The sequence below is a fragment of the Podarcis raffonei genome, chromosome 11 (assembly GCF_027172205.1).
Source record: "Podarcis raffonei isolate rPodRaf1 chromosome 11, rPodRaf1.pri, whole genome shotgun sequence".
Classification (NCBI taxonomy): Eukaryota; Metazoa; Chordata; class Lepidosauria; order Squamata; family Lacertidae; genus Podarcis; species Podarcis raffonei.
This window is the reverse complement of record NC_070612.1, coordinates 30,773,597-30,790,518: the sequence shown is the minus strand read 5'-3', so window position 1 is coordinate 30,790,518 and position 16,922 is coordinate 30,773,597.

Genomic DNA, 16,922 nt, shown 5'->3' with positions numbered 1-16,922 from the left:
TAATTTGTTGTAACTCTAGGGGGTATTACAAAAGACAAATAATCTAATAGCTTGTTAGTGCTGTCCATGTGACTGCTTTACAATGTGTTCACAGCGACTCAGGAGCAATGATGCTTCCTCAGCATTTTCTGCAGCTGTAGTGAGTTTGGTTTTCTGCCTTGTTCCCCGAATTAACTCAGCAAGTGCCCTACCCTGTAATGGACAGCATCCTAATTCAGATTTTGGAGGGACCCTGCATCCATCGTGTGTGTAAGAATGTGCTGAATAGGCAACTAAAGTCTTCCATTTAAAAGCAGTTCTCCAAAAACTAGAGCAGAAGGGAAGCAAACTGTGGTGTCACAGGGGACACAGGAAATCTAGTCTGGCCCCTTCCTTTGGCCAGAAAAGGAGCATCTTTGCTACTCCCTGCCAGAAAGAATATTCAGCTCCAACTGCCAGTTGCCCTGGGCCTGCAAAACTGAAGGGAAGGGTGGTCTGATCTCATTCATCAGTCAGGGGACTAACAACTGCCGGGTTCATGCCCTCCAACACTTCTTCAATGAAAATAGGGATGATAGCTCAGTTGGTAGAGCATGAGACTCATAACCCCAGGGCTGTGGGTTCTAGCCCCACTTAGGGCATTGCAGGGGGTTGGACTAGATGACTCCTGTGGTCCCTTCCAATTCTACAGATCTTTGAATCTGTCCTATTCCATAATAACAACAATAATTTTATTATTTATACCCCACCCCTCTGACTGGGTTGTCCCTGCCACTCAGGGCAACTTCCAACATATATAAAAACATAATAAAACATTCAAAAACTTCCCTATACAGGGCTGCCTTCAGAAATCTCCCAGAGGTTACTTATCTCCCAGAGGTTACTTATCTCCTTGGCTCAGGGGGTCGGATAACTCCATACCCTCCAACATTTCTCTGATGAAAATAGGGACATCCTGCAGAAAAGTGGGACATTCTGGGATCAAATCAGAAACTGGGACAGCTTCTGTAAATCCGGTTCTGTCCCTGGAAAATAGGGACACTTGGAGGGTCTGTGGGTTGTGTGTGTAACAATAGGGCAGCAGTAAACCACAGAGCCTAGGGCTTGCTGATCAGAAGGTCGGCGGTTCGAATCCCCACGATGGGGTCAGCTTCCGTTGCTCAGTCCCTGCTCCGGCCAACCTAGCAGTTCGAAAACATGTCAAAGTGCAAGTAGATAAATAGGTACCACTCTGGCAGAAAGGTAAACAGCGTTTCCGTGTGATGCTCTGGTTTGCCAGAAATGGCTTAGTCATGCTGGCCACATGTACGCCGGCTCCCTCGGCCAATAAAGCGAGATGAGCGCCGCAACCCCAGAGTCGGTCATGACTGGACCTAATGGTCAGGGGTCCCTTTACCTTTACTTAAATACTAACCTTGTATTACATGGGTCACTGCTGCTTACCTGTAGGGAGAGGTGAGGTGTTGGGAAGGTGCAAACTTGCTGGCAGGAACACCAAATCGCCTCTGCTGGTGTGCTATGGTAACCTTCCAGTGAATCCTGGAGCCCCTGGCCAGTGCCTCCCTGACCTGACCGACCATTGGTGTCCGGCCTGGGAAGTGACCATCACTCATTGGCAGAGTGCACACTTTGCATGCAGAAGGGATCTGGTAGCAAGTCTTGGCAGAACTGCTGTCAGGCAGAGTAGTCAATCCTAGATTCGATGAACAACATAGCTGCTTTGCAACAGGTCAGACTTCCTATATGCCGATGCCCAGCCACCCAGGAAGCATAACATTCCTTTCTGATATTTGCACTCGTATGTGATTCCAAGGCACTATAAAACCTTGCTGTTTGACATTTCACAGCATCAATCTGCTCCTATGATGAAGCACTGCAGAATGTTAAGTGATATAAAACACGGTCATCTGTAATGAATGGAGAGCTGCCTCTGATGAAAGGGGAGGGGGCGTCGGGGACTGGAAGCAATAAATCCTAGTGCCATTATTGGTTGTGCTGCCAGGGAGGAAATGTCTGCAGCCAGCTGCCACTGCCAGAACATCCTGCAACAAGTTTAAAGTATTAAAACGAGAACCTGCCTTGGCCAGATGTCCGTGGTGGCAACTGTGAAACAGGCGAGTGCTCAGCAAGCTACGTGGACCCAAATGGATGGTGGCTGTTCTCGATGAGCTGGAAAGAGAAATCCCTTTGTTTCCAAATTAGAAAACACTGAAATGCATCATTAAATTTTAACACTGTGTTCCAATAAAAAGGAGAGAGCTAAAGGAAATTGGACAAGTGATTGATGTTGGTCTGGACCACTTCAATTCTATTAAGGCGGTGACATGGCTGCTGAGCATAATGCATTCTCAAGGCTTATGCACCCACCATGTTTTGCCATTGGGTTGCCAGATCAAGAGGCGATGGTGCATTTATCTCTAGGTAGCTGCAAGCTAAGCTCAGAGCTGTGATTACTGTATAGGCGATTTTTCTAGATGTAAACAAGAATCTCACAGAGGTTAATTGGGGCCTGTTCTTTAGCACAATGTGGAGACTGATTGAAACTATTCTGGCTAAACGTAAATTTGTCCTGGGGATACCGGTAAATGCTGCAGAAATGAAACAATGTGAATAAAAGCTGCCTCACGGCTTGGAGTCTTAACCGGCCAATATTGCCCCTGACCTAAGAACTGGGCCTTTTAAAACATGGAATCTTAATTGAATAAAATTAATGGGGGCTTTAAAATGAAACTATTTCATGTTGGATTGCATTTCCATGTAAGGAAATTCAAGAGAATTGTTATGTATTACAGTCATACCTCAGCTTGAATGCGCTTCAGGTTGAGCATGTTCAAGTTGTGCTCTGCGGCAACCTGGAAGTAACAGAGCGTGTTACTTCTAGGTTTCGCCGCTTACGCATGTGCAGACGCTCAAAATGACGTCACGCACATGTGCAGAAGTGGTGAAAAGCGACGCGTGCGTGCGCAGATGTGCCGTCGCTAGTTACATTTGCTTCTAGATGCGAACGGGGCTCCGAAACGGATCCCGTTCGTATCTAGAGGTACCACTGTACATGATTTACAGAGTTAGATATTACATTTAAATACCAAGAAATGTGTGGTTTGAGTTTATGAATATTATTATTATTGTTGTTGTTGTTATTTATTTAATGATATGGGTTGTAAAAATGAAAATAGATACAAATAAAAATTTGATTTATAACAGCAGCAGCAGCAGCAACAACAACAACAACAACATTCTCCCTGTCCTTACAAGAGGACTCTTCATACAGGCACATTGCCAAGCAATGAAGCAATCCTGCTGGATGCTCTGAACATATAGTCATTTTTATTTTATGCTGTAAGAACTGTTCCCTGTTTTCTCCTCACCCCTCCATATATCTATAGTTTGAAAAGAAAGAAGTGTGTGTGTGTGTGTGTGTGTGTGTGTGCAGTATCATGTCATGCTGAGATGTGCCTTTTGCAGTCAATGCAGTTCTAATCCAAACCTGGAATATTTATGGTGTCTTTTTTAGATCAATATATTCTTACCCTAGAGTTCATGGGCAGTGCAGTGTCAAAAAAAGAGCAGAGAGAAGAAGGTTTTTCATTAGTGGCAAGTCAAAACTCATGTGAATGAATGTTTTTTTAGCCCCAGAACTGGGCCCTTCGTGTGATACATTCAGCTAGACATTGCTCTTTAATTGTGATAATTCTTGCAGTAAGCCTTGAAAAGGAGTTACCTTTATGTAATGCTTCTTTTATTTATATAGGGTTAAATTGAGAAAGGATAAATAACCTGAAGAACCATATAATGTAATAAATAAGAAATGGTGGGATTTTTAGTTTAGGAAAAAGGAGTGCAAAAGGGGGACATGTAATAAATATATATTAGGCAGTATTCAATTAAATTTTACTCAGAGTAGACCTAGACAGATTGAGGTCAAATCCTGACAAGACAGAAGTACTGTTTTGGGGGGACAGGGGGCCGGCGGGTGTGGAGGACTCCCTGGTCCTGAATGGGGTAACTGTGCCCTGAGACCAGGTGTGTAGCCTGAGAGTAATTTTGGACTCACAGCTGTCCATGGAGGCGCAGGTCAATTCTGTGTCCAGGGCAGCTGTCTCCCAGCTCCATCTGGTACACAGGCTGAGACCCTACCTGCCTGCAGACTGTCTCGCCAAAGTGGTGGATGCTCTAGTTATCTCCCACTTGGACTACTGCGATGCGCTTTACGTGGGGCTACCTTTGAAGGTGACTTGGAAACTGCAATTAATCCAGAATGTGGCAGCTAGACTGGTGACTGCAAGTGGCCACCGGGACCATATAACACCGGTCCTGAGAGATCTGTATTAAGCTCCCAGTACATTTCTGAGCACAACTCAAAGTGCACCTTTAAAGCCCTAAACGGTCTTGGCCCAGTATACCTGAAGAAGCGTCTCCACCCCCATTGTTTAGCCTGGACATGAGATCCAGCTCTGAGTGCCTTCTGGTGGTTCCCTTGCTGCGAGAAGTGAGGTTACAGGGAACCAGGCAGTGGGCCTTCTTGGTAGTGGTGCCTTCCCTGTGGAACACCCTCCCATCAGATGTCAAGGAAATAAGCAACTATCCTACTTTTAAAAGACATCTGAAGACAACCCTATTTAGGGAAGTTTTTAATGTTTAATGCTGTATTGTGTTTTTAATATTTGATTGGGAGCCCCCCAGAGTGGCTGGGGAGGCTCAGCCAGATGGGCGGGGTATAATAATAATAATAATAATAATTATTATTATTATTATTATTATTTTATTAGTCATGGTCAGTTGGTCTACTTTGAGCAAAATGTAGTTGAATACCACCCACTATCGAGAAAGTGACCTAGATAGCTAAGCACTATGCAAAAATAAAAACAAGATATTGACCACACATGTTCAGAAAAATACACCCCTATTCAGACTATAGATTTTAAAAAATAAAATAAATAATAACACAGTTCTATAAATTATTGGAAGCCATCCAGAGTGGCTGGGGCAACCCAGTCAAATGGGAAACATATAAAAATAAATTATTCTTATTCTTAATATCAGGAACAGAATGCCTGCTGTGAGAAAGGGGGCAAAAAAAGGAGCAGTAGATGAGTGATGTAACAGTCTATCCTGAAAGAAGGTATGGCTGACAGGCTGGAACCCTGAACTGGAGCCCTCCACACTGCAACATTTTGTTGTATGTTCCACTTGTCCTTCCTAACCTGCATGCAATAGATGGTAAGGCAGAATGGCACCTATGATATATTTACAAGCACTAAGGAGAGTTGGAACCGGGATTCATGTAGCAAGAAAGGTTAAGGGCTTTGGAGGTTGAAACCCTTCCTAAACCAAGAGTCTTTAGCACTGTTTCTGTCTTTGCCTAATTACCGTATTTTTTGCTCTATAAGGCGCACCAGACCACAAGACGCACCTAGTTTTTGGAGGAGGAAAACAAGAAAAAAAATATTATGAATCTCAGAAGCAAGAACAGCAAGAGGAATCGCTGCGCAGTGAAAGCAGAAATCCCTCTTGCTGTTCTGGCTTCTGTGATAGCTGCGCAGCCTGCATTCGCTCCATAAGACGCACACACATTTCCCCTTACTTTTTAGGAGGGAAAAAGTGAGTCTTATAGAGCAAAAAATAAGGTACTTGGGAGCAAGCACCTTTGAACATGTGTGGCTTGTTTATGTGCAAACATGCATTTCTCTCTAATTCTTAATTCTAGGAATCAATGCCTGCCCCTGCCCCCAAATCACCTCACTAGCTACAGGGAGAACGTTTAAATCCAGCACCATCAACAATTCTATGATTCTCTGTTTTTGCAAGAAGTGCAAATGCAATTTCTACATGCATCTAATGCCAAACCCATTGTGTGAACCACCCCTTTCGACTGAGAGGCTGAATACAAATGGGATCCCTCTTTGCAAATGTCGTAAGTTTAAAGAGAAGCGGGGTGGCTAATGGGCAGGGCCTACCACTGTGACAGAGACTATAAAGAGCAGGAATTGGGAATCTAATGTAAAGACTGCAATGGAACAAGTTCAACCAACAGCGCTGGAGCAGAATCTTTTCAACTAGCAACTCTGAACAGTCATGAAAGAAAGATGATGCCAGACACCCCCTGCTGTATCGCAGTGCTCCATAACCAGAATGGCACAGGTTCATAGTTGCAAGGGAAATCTTTCATCTTTGCGTCTTCCAGGGACAGCGCTGAGGTTGTCTCTACATTTCTCCACTCCTGTCCTCCATTGAGGCTGTAAATAATGAGACGAGTAAAAACCAAGACATGGGTGATGGGGGGAAGGGGGAGAGAGGGAGGGAGGAGGAGGAGGAAGAGGGGGAGGAGGAGAAGGAGTAGAGAGGCAACATTAGCCAAGTGATCAATTTAGCAGAAAGGGCCTGAAAGCAAGCTAGCAGACCTTTATTGTAAAATTTTATTGCCTTTTGTTTTCATGTACTGATAAGAAAGTACCCAGAGCACTTCAACTGAATTCAGCCAGATTGTTCAAAGATACTTTTACATGTATGACAGGTATGTGTTGTGGACCAGATCCAGAGCATCAAATGGGAAGGACTCAAAGCCATACTGGTTCTTTTACAGGGAAATCCTACGCATGTCTATTCAAAGGTAAACTTCAACAAATTTAATGGGGCCAATATAAAGGGTTGCAGCATTGTGTAAATTCAGTGGGGCTTACTTCTGAGTAGACATGCACCAGATTGCACTGCTAATTTTTCTTTATAAACAGCAGTCCAGTCATCCTGGCTGGTATTGGAAGCTCTTTTGAATCTCACACTGGTTTCAAACATCGCTTTTGAGAACAGTATCCCCCACCCTATAGGACTGAAGGACTGCTGTTCCAAGCAGAAATGTTTCGTGGAAGTAAGTCATGGGCAACTTACACCTGCCAAGAGTCATATGTGCCAACTCCCTGGGTGCCCAAGCACCCACAACATTCCCCATGAAGGGTCCAGGCACCCACAAATTTTGGTGCCAGGGCCATGCATGCTGCTTGGCACCCACAGCCCCAGGCACCCATGGTCGTGGGGCCAAGTTGGCACTCCTGCCAGGAGTGATGCCTCAATGCCTTCCATATGTACTGTGTCAGGAAGATTTGGGCATCGCATAACAGTACAGAGTCTCAAACAAATATATGTTTTTCCAAACCCACATTCCCAGTGGTTCTCATTTCTGTCTCAGTGACGTCTATGCTGGCTTGGTCATGTACCCAGAATGGAAGGTGACAGGATCTCCAGTTATGTGCTTTGTGGTGAGCTAGCTTCAGGTATGAGGCCTGTTGAAAGACCAATTCTGCCTTATAAAGATGTCTACAAATGTGTCATGAAGGTTGGCAACATTAACCCCACCATGTGGGAATGCCTTGCAGGTGACAGCAGTGCCTGGAGACAGGTCATGTAGCTGCAGCAGTGACCAGAGGAGAAATGATTGCTGGGAGAAACGCAGCAAGGTGCATTTGTAACAGCAAAACCAGATGCCTTCATCTGCCCCAGCTGCAATAAAATATGTTTCTCCCATATCGGTCTCTATAGCTACAGCAAGCACTGTAAGTCTCCAACAGTTTGACTTTACGTCTGATGGTGCATTGATTCTCAACACAGGCAGATGCCACCAAATTCACTTCCAACTGGAATGGAAGTTGACTTTTTAAAAAGACAATTTTCCACAGTAATTGTTAACAGGCATAAAATAACGTAAGAGCATAAGAAGAGCCCGCTGGATCAGGCCAATGGCCCATCTGGTCCAGACTTTGTTCTCATAGTGGCCAAACAGATACAAGCAAGATTTGAGCACAAGAGCCCTCTCCCTTCCTGCGGTTTCCAGCAGCTGGCGTTCAAAAGCACTATGGCCTCCAACTGTGCAGGCAGAGCATAGCTATCGTGGCTCATTGTCCTCAACAGCCCTCTCCTCCATGAAGTTGCCCAGTCCTCTTCTAAAGCTGTCTTACATTTCATAGGCTTACACCCAAATTAATTCTGATGCATCAAGATACCAAGGTCAGTACAAAGATCCCAACCTTTACTGCAGAGTGACACATTGAATCTGCATAAAGTGCAGTAATAGAGATCACAGTGCCTGCCACCTCTTCCTCACTCTTGGGGTGTTAATGCCTGGGTACGCTCTAATGTGTCAATTGCAGTTTTTCTCATTTTTTTTTTCATTTCTCTGGTCTTAAATTGAGCCCACCACATTTCCACATCAGTTTGTGATTTTTTTAAAAAAAAATCAGGATTTTAGTGTGCATTGCTTCTCATTTTCCTAAATATAATGCATTTTCTATGCTATTTTCACTCATATGTGCATATTACACACTTTCCCACCTGATATACACCTTCTTTGGGTTGAAGAACCATACTGCCAAATTTGGAGAAGCGCTAGCTTTAAAGAACAGCTGCACTTTGCGTCACCTTCTTTCGGGAAATATGAATTAGATAGGCCTGCTTTAAAATGCAAAGTGAACTGAATCTCTCCTGCATCGCTATGTCTGGGCATTCATGTTGCTGTCATTCGGGCTGTCACTAAGTCTCGCTCTGGCCCGTGATTCCAGTATGCAAATCAATGTCTGCATCTCTTTATACATGCAGAAATTTACATTGCCGTGCATGAGAGCTGAACAGGTTTTTACACACAAGGGTAAGGGCTTAACAAATGACATTTCAGAATCCTTCAATGGCACCTCAGTCTGCAAGTTACTGTCAAATATGTATAGCCTTCATTGTTCAGGTGACAGTATCCCCACTTGGTACAGGATTTACGGTCTTATCTGATTAAATGATACTGAGATGATTTCAAGAATTATAAAGCATGCCACATAAAAGTCAACATTTGACACACTTCAGTCTCCATAGTACCCAAGCTAAACACATGGGATGTGACTTTTCATGGGTTTGTGAATCTTTGGTTTTTAATGATACTCAGTGGTACTTAATGGCTTAGCAGGTTTAACTGTTGCTAAAAGAAACCTCTCTCACACAATGCATTGTGGGTTGGTAGAACTCTCTGTCACTGTGCAATACTGAGCTCAAACAGCAGAAATGCCATTAAACTTTAATATGATCTCATATCTGTTATTTTAAGAATTCAGTTCTTATGGTTTTACTGGGAAATTCTACGGCTACAATGGTTTTATTTGAAAATGCTGTTTTCTATTTTTAATATGTGGCATTTTATCCATGTAATTGTATGTTTTGTTTATTGTAAATAAGTATTGTTTAATTATTTTAAATTTTAAAAACCACTCTGAAAGCTTTTATAAAGCAAGGTAGTGGGATATAAATTTAATACTTACCGTATTTTTTGCACCATAACACTCACTTTTTTTCTCCTAGAAAGTAAGGGGAAATGTCTGTGCGTGTTATGGAGGAAATGCCTACGGGTGGCATGCCTACGGATTTTCCTCCTCTAAAAACTACGTGCGTGTTATGGTCGGGTGCGTGTTATAGAGCGAAAAATACGGTAATTCATCCTCTGCAATGCCTATCCCATGTGCACCACAACCCTAAACATATTTAGTCAACAGTAAGTCCCACTGAGCCCAGCAGGATTTAGGACCTACCGGTAATAAATGTGCTTAGGCAGCAGCCTAATGCCACAATCTTATGTTCACTTACAGATCAATACTGTGCATGCTTACTCAGAAATAAGTCACACTTTGTTCAATGGGACTTACTGTAGGGTAAGTTTGGATAGGATTTCAGCCCCAGTTAATTAGAACATACAGTAAAGCATTCTTATACCACTTTTATAGTCATGGAAAATCCTGGGAACTGTGGTTTGTTAAGGGTGCTGGGAATTGTAGCTCCATGACACCAGCACCCTTAACAAACTACAATTCCCAGGATTCTTTGGGGGAAGTCATGAGTGCAAAAGTGGTAAGAGAATTATTTGAATGTATGGAGACTATTTTTTCAACTTTTTTTTTTAGGTAGACCTACTGAAATTAATGGACCCAACTTAGTCGTGTTCATTACTTTCTGTGGATCTAACTTGAGTAAAACTTAGTGGAATACTTCTCATGGTGTGGAGATGACTCATTGAAGTCAGTGAGGCATATTTTTGTGTAAATATACACAGGATTCTGCTGTACGCTATCAGCTGGTCAACGGTCATTTGTATTCACCTGTGATCATCTGCAGTGGCCTACAAAGTAGTGAATTCTATGAATGGCCCACTTTCCTGGATTTCTGATTGCATGCAGGCAGGTAGCAACATGTTCCTTACCACCCGATAGGACATTATAGCCATCTTGTTATGTGCTTATCTGCACACTATGGCAAGACAGGAACATACGAAGCTGCTTTACACTGAGTCCATCTTGGTCCATCTAGTGCAGAGTTCCCCAAACTTGGGACTCCAGCTGTTTTTGGACTACAACTCATAATAATAATAATAATAATAATAATAATAATAATAATAATAATAATAATAATTATTTATTTATACCCCGCCCATCTGGCTGAGTTTCCCCAGCCACTCTGGGCGGCTTCCAATCGAGTGTTAAAAACAATACAGCATTAAATATTAAAAACTACCCTAAACAGGGCTGCCTTCTGATGTCTTTTAAAGAGAAGATAGCTACTTATTTCCTTCACATCTGAAGGGAGGGCGTTCCACAGGGCGGGCGCCACTACCAAGAAGGCCCTCTGTTTGGTTCCCTTTAACCTCACTTCATCCCTAGCTAGCAGGACCAGTGGTCAGGGATGATAGGAACTGTAGTTCAAAAACAGCTGGAGGGCCAAATTTGGGAAACACTGATCTAGTGCATTACTGTCTGCACTGACTAGCAGCGACTCTCCAGGGTTTCAGGTAAACGGGGTCTCTTTAAGGAGAAGCTGGGAATTGAACCTGAAACCTTCTGCACACAAGACAGATGCTCTACCACTGTACTATGTCCCTTCCCCTATTTAGTAAATCAGATACTCTCAGAAATTCGGCTCATCACTGTGTGGACACATTCAGTCCACTGCAGACAGCTGCCACTTGATCAAAGGCAATCTATATTCATCTTGAGAATCAGATTCTGAGAATAAGGCAGATTTAAATTCTAGAGGTGGTTATAAAATTTATTATATTGCAACATGGAATGCTGGCAGGAATTCACAGCAGTGTTGCAGAACTGGGCCTTTTGCAGAAGGCTGAATTAGTCACTTTATATTGCAGTGCTCCAAAAGCATTGCCATCGTTAATTGAAAAAGGCAGGACCTCGTGCAATATAAATTTCAAGGTAAGGAAGGTCATATTGTCTGTGGTATACATTTTTTTACAAGGAATTATCTCCCCCACCCCCACCCCCTCCACCAATATGTATCTCATAGTGCAGAAGAGCTAGAAACAATGTCATTAGGACTGAAGCCAAAACCTCATTGCTGAGAATGACCTCATCCATGATGCTTTTAGCTGAACCTGGAGGTTAAGCAAGACACTTACAAAATGCTGCTTGCAGCTGAGCTACCTCTCCTCTGCATTCTGCTGCGTAATGAAGGCCTGCTTAAAATGCAGTATGGCTTGTTAATTTTATGTTTTGTTTGGGGAGAAAACAATGTGGGTAATTGCCACAATTAATTAACATGTCATTAGTTAATCAAAGCCAGAAAACATTTCTCTCTCTATTTTAAAATGCTTATATTAAAATCTCTTTGGACACAAGGGCATTGAAAGACAAACATGGGGTTGGATCTTGACTTAGGCTTAGAACAGACCAATTGAAATCTATGGGACATAAGCAAAACCACGTTCACACCATACACTGAAAGCACTCTGGCACCACTTTAAACAGCCATGACTCCCTCCAAAGAATCCTGGGAAGTGTAGTTTGTTAAGGGTGCTGCGAGTTGTTAAGAGACCCCTGTTTCTTGCGCAGCGCTAGAGTCGCCAGAAGGATTTAACAACCAACCAATCCCTCTTACCAGCAAACTCCACATAATTTAATATACTTCTATCATGTTGCCTCCTTCTCAGCTTTTCTCTAAACTAAGATGCTCCAAATATGACAACCTTTCCTCATAGGATACATTGTTTATTAATATCCTTCCAAACTTGTGCTAGCAAGTTCCTTTACTTAGCAGAGTTTCACATTCCCCTTTTAAACACCCAGCAGGTAGCTGGTTGCAGGCTTGTGTAAGCCTCTCACTATTAGGTTCCTGGTAAATTCCCTTATATCCCTCTTAAAAGAATAAACACGCCATAATCTTGTTTAAAGTATATAAAAGAAGTTTACTCACATTCAGTTCACAGTTGGATCCCTGAAGGCAGACTTAGTTACAAAGTATATATATGTGAATCTATTCCATATGAGGATAATCCCAGTGTCCCCTGTTGGCTGAGAGCCAACAGAGCATCTCTAACTAAAAAGCTGTTCTGACGACGGAGGAAGTCAAAGAGAGAGTGTGTGCTGCGTGTCTTGTCCTTTTGTTACCTGGACAGGTAAGGTCATGCCCACCTCTAGTCACATGCAAATGAAGTATGTCCCAGCCAGAAGGAAACAGGAAGTTTTCGACTGGCTGGACCAAACATTCCCCCACATGTCTGTCAGTACGCCTTTCAACCGATGTCAGCGACTGGGCTCAATAACTGGTTCTGCCCCGACTGGGCTAGACGACTGGAGCACTTTCAGAGACCTTCCAATCCTGGAAAGCAGATCCCAGTGCACAGGACCCACAACTGTGTATGGTGAGCACCAGACTCATGCAGAGTATAAATAACATGGAAGCTGGCTGTGAAGCATAACTCCTTTTATTTCTAATAGCTACTACAAACTAACGAACTACTGGCTTGCATGAGTGTTACATCTCCCACTCAGCCATCTAATCACTACATAGATAAGACTCTCTCCACACACAGAGTCAGGCAGTCAGGCAGGAGCGGAAGAGTAGAAGAGCAGTTTCCACCCCCTCCTTTCTCAAAACATCAGATCTGGAGATTCTGTCAATGGGAGGGGTGAAAATATCAACAATGTCCACTCTAGGAAAACAAGGAAAGTTGTACTTGACTGCTACTTATCTATCACATCCCACACAGTCCACCCATTTTGGTTGCCCTTTTCTGATCCTTTATTAATTCTACAATATATTTTTTGAGGTCAACTGTATGGTTGCATCACAGATCTGTGTGGTGGCATTGTGACAATGGCAGTTTTATTTTCAGTTCCTTTCCTAATTATTCCTAGCATAGAATTTGCCTTTTTTCACAGCTGCTGCACACCTCCAGCTTGCAAATGTGCCTGTAGGCCCCAAAAGGCTGGTGATCTCTCTGTTAAGCCGAAGGCTGGAGCATGTGCAGCTTTATAAGCAAGTAGTCAGGGTTTGTCGACTTTACATATATAAATGTACTATAATTTTTAATATGAGCTGCAAAGAGGCACTATTATCAATTGCTATTATTTAAAGAGCACTCGTAGCCTTTATCAAGGAAGAGAATGCACCATTTCTTAAAAACAGCAAAACAATGAAAATGCTGAAAGCAATCAATAATAGTTGTTCTACTCACAGCACCAGCACCGTGAGGCTTGCTTAAACAGAAATGTCTTGACAAGATGTCTGGAGGTAAACAGTGAAATGGCTTGGCCAATATGTCCTTGAGTTCTTGTTGGTCTTTGCCTTATGATGTAGTGGCCTGCTGATAGACGCTTCCACAGTAAACAAGACATGAATTTCTAATGTAAAGAAAATCAGTCAGTTGTGCAAAACTATCAGGATCTGAAGATGCTTGTGACAAGGCCTTGACAAATGACTTGCTCTGAATAAACAGAAGCCTTTTCTTCCAGTCTTCAAAAAATTGCTTTTGATATTTTAGTGTGTATTTGTAGATATTCATTTCCTTTTTTCCTTGCTGCCCTGAGCAATTTTCAGTGCAAAGGTGACTGATAAGCTCTTAAAGAGAGAAAGAGAGAAGAGAAAGCTGTTTTCGTAAATCTGATTCTTGCATTCGACAACTGCTAGGAGATATTTCCTCACACATTTCATCAGAGTTGGACATCATGTACCTCACAGTTTCAGCAGTGTTCTTACAACCTGTTGGGCACTCAACGCTCAGTCCGGGTTTGAGGGGCACCTCTGTATAGTGTCCTCTGGTGGGCCTTCTCTTGTGCCCTTGGGTCCATGTGGGCTTATCTAGCAGTGGTCTGGCAGCTGCATTTGAGCCACCATTTTAATTTCCCACAGTGACCCACAGCATAGCATTGCTATAGGATTCTGCAGGAAATTTATGCAGTGGTTCTCACTGGTGTGGAGATCCCAGGGCAGGGAACAGTGCAGTAGCAGGCCCTGTTGAAGCCCTGGCAGCCTGGCTGCAGTTCTTGCTCTCATTTCTCCATGTGGTTCAGTGAGCGATGCACCAAGTCATGAACAGCAATGCCTGTTCACATGACCCATCTGGGGTTTAGGCAGTCTGCCTTTTGCTCCTAGGCCTCTGGGCTTAACCACCTGCTTGGAGTTTGCATACATTCAGCCTACGACTTTTGCTCCATAGGGAGCTGACCATGGTCCTGAATTATTGCAACTGCCTAACCCTTCCTTCTTGCCAGGTATAAACATTCCTGCAGGGTGTGGGTGTGTGCGTGCACACACACATACAATATTTAAATAATATTTTATGTTCAATTATTCATAAAGCATCAGCAACCACCCTCAAAGCAGATATACAAAATCAAGCAGATATACAATCAAGCAGTATACAAAACTTATAAATAAATGAATCAGTATTTTCTCTTCGTTCAACGGTCCTCCCATATCTTCACAACACTATGTTTTCCAACAATGCAAAGCAGCAAGTCTATCCTAAATATATTTAATATAAGGCCATTAGGTTTATGACTAATACTTTATTTTCAAACTACTTTTCATACTTTCTGAAAAAGTATAAGGTGGTTATTTATTTTATTTTATTTTATTTTATTTTATTTTATTTTATTTTATGAATATTGGGTCACTTTGGCTCCATATAGATACATATCACACATTCCAGCTGCCCTCTAGACTGCCCCTATTACGAAGTAAGATTATACATGTCCTGACCTGCAGACTTTGACCAGGATAGAAAGAGCCATAAAACTAGTTTTGTAAGCCTAAGGGATCTTCAAATATCTTTTTCTCTAACAAAAGATCCTCTTCCTACAGTGTGTCATATTGCTTTTGAAACTGAGGGTGAAGTCAAAAGCAGTTTGTGATATATCAATGGGAGGTATGATACTAGTGCCTGTTGCTGTCCAAAGAATAAAGTGGTCTAAAATTGAACAAATATCCATTTTGGCATGTGCAAGACTATTGAGTGAACCTAGTGTTTAAACTTTAGACCTCTGTTTTTATATCTAAGTTCCCAAAGGATTGCGTCAACTCTTATATACCCAGTCACTACAGTCTGCAGGAAAAGGGTTCGTACAGATACCATTTTATCAGAACAACCATTCCATGTGTGTAGCAACCACACCTTTAGTGTGATAGTAACCACCATTTGGAGCATCCCCACATTACATATCAAATGGACAGCAATTGTTGAATACCTTCTTTTTCCAATAGAGATTTTTGTCCTTGACTTTATTGGGCTAGAAAATCTATGCATATGTATTCCTTTGTTAATCATTTCAGGATGTTTCATGGGAGGAGATTCATGAACAGAGTAAATAATATATCATCATCAAAATATCTAATAAATTGGTTTAGACGTTTTCTGAGAGCCGAGTAGAGAAAATGCTACAGACTACCAACACTTTGCCAAAGGCACAACAGCACTGAAGAATTAAATTCTTTTTATGTTTTGCAAGCTGATTACTAAGCTAGCGTACCCATTCAGACTAAATGAGGAGAAAAAAACAAACCCTAGTGTCAGTGTGATAAAGTGAGGTAGCCACTTCGGACAGCTGATTCTTTGGTGCCATGGAAAGACAGCCAATCGTTAGTAATTTAAGTTGTTGATGTTTTACTTCCAGCAAGAGGTGCTTCTGGGATTTTCCCTCTCAGCTTTCAAAATACTTCCTCTCTGGCAGCAAAAGGACAACAGGAATGATGCAGTAACTAACAATTTGCTGCTCTTTCACGACACCTTGAATCTACCGTCTTTAAATGTAGTGACAACCCTGTCCAATGTCCATTGGCTGTAGTAGTTGTATTACACTGCTACTTTTAAAACAAATGGCCTAGAGTCCTCCTAATATACTGAAAGTGAGGGGGGAGGAAATAATTTATGTCTTTTCATTCTCATTATATATTATAAACCTCTGTCCCTTCCAATGTGCCTTTCTTCTTTTTTCTTCCTAAGAAGATGAAATGGCATCTTCACTTCAAAAGTTTTCCATCTGCAAAGCCTGGACAACGGTGCCCTTCCCTTTGCAGAGTTATTTGGTAAGCAGGATTTCATTAATCACAGTAAGAGATTCATAATGTGTTTTGCTAACAGTAGCATTTTTATTGTTATTATTTTGCAGCTCAGCATACGTTTCTCAGGGTAAATCCTTCATGTGTGTTGCCAGGATGAAATCTGGAGAAGGCTACTGTCTCAGTCAGGAGGCCTGACTTGTGTGCATCACAGAGATTACTTTTTATGTAGCATTGCTGCTTTTAGCTTTGCTTTATCATCCCTTTGCTGAGCTTCCAGCTGGATGCAATCCTAGAGATAAAAGCCTGCAACTTCCAAAGGAGGGTCACATTTGGCAGCAGTTGCAAACATCATAAAGCCTTCCAGGGCTGCTTGCTGCTGGGTAATCAAGTTGAAAATGTCTTTGGGAGAGTAGCTTTACAGTGATTGTCTTGCCCAGACACCTGCAGAGTTAAAGGTTTTACATTAGCCCTGGGGCACATTGTGTCACAGAAAAAGACAACTGGAGAAGATGGAGGAGCCTTTGTTTACCCACCAGCCACACTTTTCTACAAAACCGACTGAGCACCCTACTTCTTCTTTAACTGCAATCCCAAATGAAAACGGAAGGCAAGGTTCCTGGCTCATTTATTCT